We start from the raw sequence: 6,156 nt of genomic DNA, 5'->3' as shown, positions 1-6,156 counted from the left end.
GCAATAGTCAGACTCGCTCTGCTTGATATGCATCTTTTGCAGTAATAATGAATGCACTTTATTTAGCCTACAATAAAGCTGTGCGTTAACATGTATATGCTTTTTAATTATGTTTTTTAAAAGTCTATTCTTTTTTTAAATGCGTCATGCAGAATCGTTCTCATCAGCAGGTGCATCATAAACATCGCCTACACTAAAAAAATCTGTAAAAACAAGGCACAATATACTATATTAATCTGATCTGATCTTCATCCAAGTCAAGGGTATTGACAAACAATGTGTCTAAAAATAATAACTAAAAAATTCTGATCTTTCATGTCTTTATTGAACACAGTCATTCAACATGTTTTGGGTCATTGTCCTGTTGCGTCACCCACCTTCTACACAGTTTCAGCTGACTTACAGACATTCTCACATTATCCTGAAGAATTGTCTGATATACTTGGGAATTCATCTTCCCCTCAATGATTCCAAGCTGGCCAGGCCCTGATGCAGCAAAGCTGGCCCAAATCATGATGTTTCCTCCACCATACTTTACAGTTGGGATGATGTTTTCATGATGATATGCCGTGCCCTTTCCACGCCAGATGTAGTGCTGTGTGTTTTTTCCAAATAGTTCAATCTTAGCTTCATCAGTCCACAAAACATTTTGTCCATACTTCTGTGGAGTGTCAATGTGCTCTTTTGCAAACTTCAGGCGTGAAGCAATGTTCTTTTTAGTAAGCAGTGGATTCCTTCGTGGTGTCCTGCCGTGGATACACTGCTTGTTCAGTGTTTTACGTATTGTAGACTCATGAACAGAGATGTTAGCAAGTTCCAATGATGCCTTCAAATCTTTGGCTGTCATTCGGGGTTGTTTCTTTATCTCTGATGAGACTTCGTTGTGCTCTTGGTGTTATTTTGACTGGGCGCCCACTTCTTGGTAGAGTAGCAACAGTCCTGAAGTGTCTCCATTTGTAGATTGTTTGCCAAACTGTAGACTGGTGAATTTCTAAAGTCTTTGAAATAACTTAGTAACCCTTGCCAGCTTTATGTAAATCAGCATTCTTGATCGTAGATCTTCTGCAAGCTCTTTTTGGCGAGGCATGGCTCACATAAGCGTGTTCTTGTGCAAAGCAAACTCCAAAAATTTGAGGGGTTTTTATCAGTCAAAGTAGCTGTAGTCCACACCTCCAAACGTATTATCTTAAGGAGACTCCAGGTGTGCTAAAACCTGACTCCTATTAGCTTTTTGGAGGTCATTAACTCAAGGGTTCACATACTTTTTCCACAAGCACTACGAGGTTTTTTGGTTGTTCTCAATAAAGACATGAAAGATCAAAAAAATGTTGTGTTATTATTTTAGACAAATTATGTTTGTCAATACCCTTGACTTAGATGAAAATCAGATCACATTTTATGACAAATTTATTCAGAAAACCATGAAATTCCAAATGGTTCACATACTTTTTCTTGCCACTGTACATACACTGTACAAAAATCCCGTTAAAACAGATAAAGTACTGGCAGAAAATTACCAGTACATTTTCCTTTATTTTACAGACATTTACGTTAATGCTAAAATGTAATTTAATTCAGTGCAAAATGTAAAATACAAGTGAAACAACTGTAAAAAATGAATACGGAAAATTCCTTCATATTAATACAGTATATTGTGCCTTGTTTTTACAGATTTTTTTAGTGTAGGCGATGTTTATGATGCACCTGCTGATGAGAACGATTCTGCATGATGCATTTAAAAAAAGAATAGACTTTTAAAAAACATAACTACAAAGCATATCTTACATGTTAACGCACAGATTTATTGTAGGCTAAATAAAGTGCATTCATTATTACTGCAAAAGCTGCATATCAAGCAGAGCTAGTCTGACTATTGCGTTAAAGGAATTAACATACTGTACTAGAGAAAATAAAGTGCGGGACTTGATTGATGTTAAGGGTTATTCAAAGATGTTAAGACACAACAATGATCTTACTCTGACTGAAACATCCAAAGTGCGCACATCAGAATGTATGTGTCTCGCAAACATAATTATGTCTCAAGTGAATGCTTGGTGAAATGCCGGGGGAAATATTTGATCCGTCCAGGTCTTAAGGCCTTAACTCTCGATGTCAATCAAATAAATAAAATAAGCATAAATAAAAAACATAGACTTTACCTATAGATAGGGGTTTTTGAGTTGGTGTGTGCCAAATTTGCTGGAATTGGATGCAGTAATTTTTTTAATAAAATTCACTTGAAAAAAGGATTTTCACAAAAATCTTTATTCCACTAATCAAAACATAGTAATATCAATGGCCACTACAAGGATTTAGTACCAAGGCCATGGTGAATTAGATCCTGGCTCAGCTCATCAGTGATTGGGTGAGAGCAGTTCAAACTTATTGGCTGTGGAAATCAGCGGGAGGGGCTTATTATACAACAGACAAAACCCCGTAAAAGACGTGCGCTCTGTGCAACCAAAACGGCGTTTTTTACGCCGTCATATGGCCAGACAGCGGCACAAAAGTCAGCACTTTTCGGGGCGCCTTAAAACGCCGTTAGATACGGCGTTATGGACGCCTTTTCGCACGGTTTTTACTGCGTTTGGATGTAAACGCGTTGCGTAATTCTGAACCATTTTTCTTTTTTCTTCCTGCATTCATAATAAAATTCTAATTTATTTATATAGCGCTTTTCGCAATGTGCATTGTTCAAAAGCAGCTATACAGAAGAAAATCTATAAAAAACAAACAAACAGAAAAATACTTCAGGTAAAACACAGTGCATGGTGTTTGTAGAACAAGCAAGGTCGTTCTAATTAAGCTATGTTAACGGAATTTACCGAACCTTAATCTAATAACATAATATATTATTTTATTTTATTAATTTATTACCTATAATAAAGGTAACATAAATAGGTAAGAGAACAAGAGTTAGAAGAGTAATTTATTCGTAACAGAAAACAGTATTTACCTATAATGCAGTTTTGCATAAGTCAGAAACTCCACCCAAACTGAAACTGAGATATCATCCCATATAAATTAAATTATATGAGAGAATGCGGCGTCATACGTCTAAATGCAGATTAAAGGTTGGACATTACTTTAATCAAAATAATCATTACAAAAATTTAAAAAAAAATAATAAGCTTGATTGCTTAGCAACCTTAAACTGTATTATTTATCTGCCCCATGCCATGGAGGAGCGCGTTTCTCCGCAGCCGGCCTCAACAGACTGAAAACAGACGTTCACCCAAGCATTTAGATATGATTGATTTTACTCGACAAAGCATATGAAACAAAGATAAATAATGACCACGACTCACTCCAGTATGCATGTTCTCCATTTTACATTTTGCACTGAATTACATTACATTTTAGCATTAACGGAAATGTCCGTAATATAAAGGAAAATGTACTGGTAATTTTCTGCCAGTACTTCATCTGTTTTAACAGGATTTTTTTTACAGTGTATGTAATTACGTTTCATTAGGTCTACTATTCGGAGCAATGGGATCAGTAGGCTTATAACCACCATCTTTGTGCAATCCAACTTTAAAAAAAAAAAAGTTCCTGTAGCTTGTAAGTAGCATGCCCGCATCCCGACTCATTTTGCCATGTTCTCGCCAGGCTAGGCTTCATGAGTGGGTTGTCGGGCCTGAATCCCGCACTTATTTCTATGTGCTGAATAATATTTTTTTCCATTTCATTGTAAGTTTCTTTGCAGTTCCACGCACGATAGCGTCAGTCTCTTCACGGAGGTAAATGGCAAGGTATTTGGCATTGACTTGGGCTGTGTTATATTTTAGTTAATAAGTTCATGCTTGTTACATTACAATCATTGCGCAACATTATTGCGTCTCCTTACAGTCAGTCAATTTTTGTAATATGGAAACTAAAATCACATGGGCTACTGATAAGAGACATGCATAGACTAAAAGGCCCCTGTAAGTGGCTTTGGATAAAAGTGTCTGCTAAATGCGTAAATGTAAAATCTATTACTGTTAGTGCAGATACGGTTTATAAAAAGTTCTCTCATTCCAGACTTTCTTTTCATACTGACCACGCATTAAGTACTGAAATATAAATTTAAAAACGACCAAGCGATACAGATAAACAGAACAAGACCAACAACATAAAAATTGACTGTTGGTTCGAGAGGGTCTCGAACAGGTGTTAGATGATGTCAGAGATTGCGAGTCTATCATGCTAACCAGCAGACTACCACTCACGGTGCTCAGCCTCCGCTTAAAGGGAATGCAGTTTACTTTTTACTCTGGCTGACCTCGCTTATACCAGGAGTGATTTCTGGTGTTGGAAATTAGCTAATACAATATTTCAAACGATTGCTTTTTTGCTTTTCACGTAGGCCATACGCGCTATATGTAATAAGCAGGATACATTACTATGGGATTGGTTGGCCTTTATACAATTGCTGACCACATTCTGTAACTTTACGTTTCCAAAGAGAAGTCGCTTCTTCGGAAAGCAAGCAATGGTTTGTTTAATGTTAGCAAAGGTAACACTGCGCACATAATAAAATCCTGTAAAATGATCAGTGGTAAATTGCTCTGGTCTGGCTCAGTTCATCAGTGATTGGGTGAGAATAGTTCGAATTTACTGGCTGCGGAAAACAGCGGGAGGGGCTCATTATACAACACACAAAACGCCGTAAATAACGCGCGCTCTGTGCAACCAAAACGGCGTTTTTTACGCCGTCATATGGCAAGACAAGCGCCTTTTCAAGCGCCTTAGAACGCCGTTAAATACGCCGTTATGGACGACTTTTCGCGCGTTTTTTACAGCGTTTGGAATCGCGACGCCGTATTTTGTGGCGCAAATACTGTTTAAAACGCTGTCAAAAATGGCGTTCTTATATAAACGCGTTTAATCTATGGCGTAATTCTGACACCATCGGCTTGCTATAACTCTACGCGTTGTTGACGTGTTAAAATTTGCGCGTTTTTGACCCTCCTGGCCTTCCATATTATTCAGGCGCTTATCCACGCGTACGTTATTCAGGCGCTTATCCACGCGTACTATTTAGGCGTTTATTTACGCGTACGTCAGCAAGCACGGCAAAGTACGCGACGATCGACACGATTGGCTGCTTAGTTAGCAAAGTAGGTTCAGTTATCACACCCCATATTATCCCCATATAAACCACATCCCATATGCTGCAGCTCGTGCTGAATGGAAAAGACGCGCGTCAGTCCGTTCCCGACTTAACTAAATTTAGAGATTCCTTTTCACACTGTGCTACTTGAAGGGCCGGAACAAATTACATCGAGGGCCGGGTTCGGCCCGCAGGCCGCCAATTGAATAGCCCGGTTCTAGGGATAGGTTGAAATCAGTCACATGGTGTGTGTACGTGCGTGCCTGTGTATGTGTGTCAGACTCGGCGCGTGTGGGAGAGAGGCTGCAGTCAACATCGTGTACACAGTTTCAGCAGCGAATTTTAAACGTCCAGTTACTGAATTCCTATTATTATTTTCCAGGCCCAAACATTCGGGGCTAGATTGCAAATAATCGGGGCTAGAGCTCCGAATAAATTGTTCTAGCGACGCTCATGGCTGGTGCCATGACCCGGATTCACTTTGGATGTAAGACTGCTTTAATGTCAATGAAATAGGTGAAGAGAAAATGCAGGATTTAGCCAGAAAGTTTTTGGAACTGATCAACACTTCTTTAACCTACTGTAACCTCCTCAAACCGCCTTCTTTATACTTTAATACAAACGGAAATAGAAAGTGATTCTTATCTTTAATTTCAACTAATGAGGAATAGCTTAAAGGGATACTTCAGCCAAGAAACAAAATTTCGCTTCAAAATGTTGTTCAAAGGGACAGTTCACCAAAAATGAAAATTCTGTCATCATTCACTTACCCTTACCTTGTCATTTCAAACCTGTACGACAATACTTCTGCAGAACACAAAAGAAGATATTTTAAAGAATGTTGGTAACCGATCAATGGCAGTACCCTTACACTTCTATTGTATGGACACAAACAAATGCAAGTCAATGGGTACCGCCAATTGTTTTGTTACCAACATTCTTCAAAATATCTTATTTTATGTTCTGCAGAAGAAAGTCATATGGGTTTAAAATGACAAGAGGGTAAATGGTAAAAGAATATTAATTTTTTGGGTGAACTATCCCTTAATAGGAATATT

Source organism: Triplophysa rosa, linkage group LG4, assembly GCF_024868665.1.
Source record: "Triplophysa rosa linkage group LG4, Trosa_1v2, whole genome shotgun sequence".
Lineage (NCBI taxonomy): Eukaryota > Metazoa > Chordata > Actinopteri > Cypriniformes > Nemacheilidae > Triplophysa > Triplophysa rosa.
Note: the sequence above shows the minus strand (reverse complement) of the source record.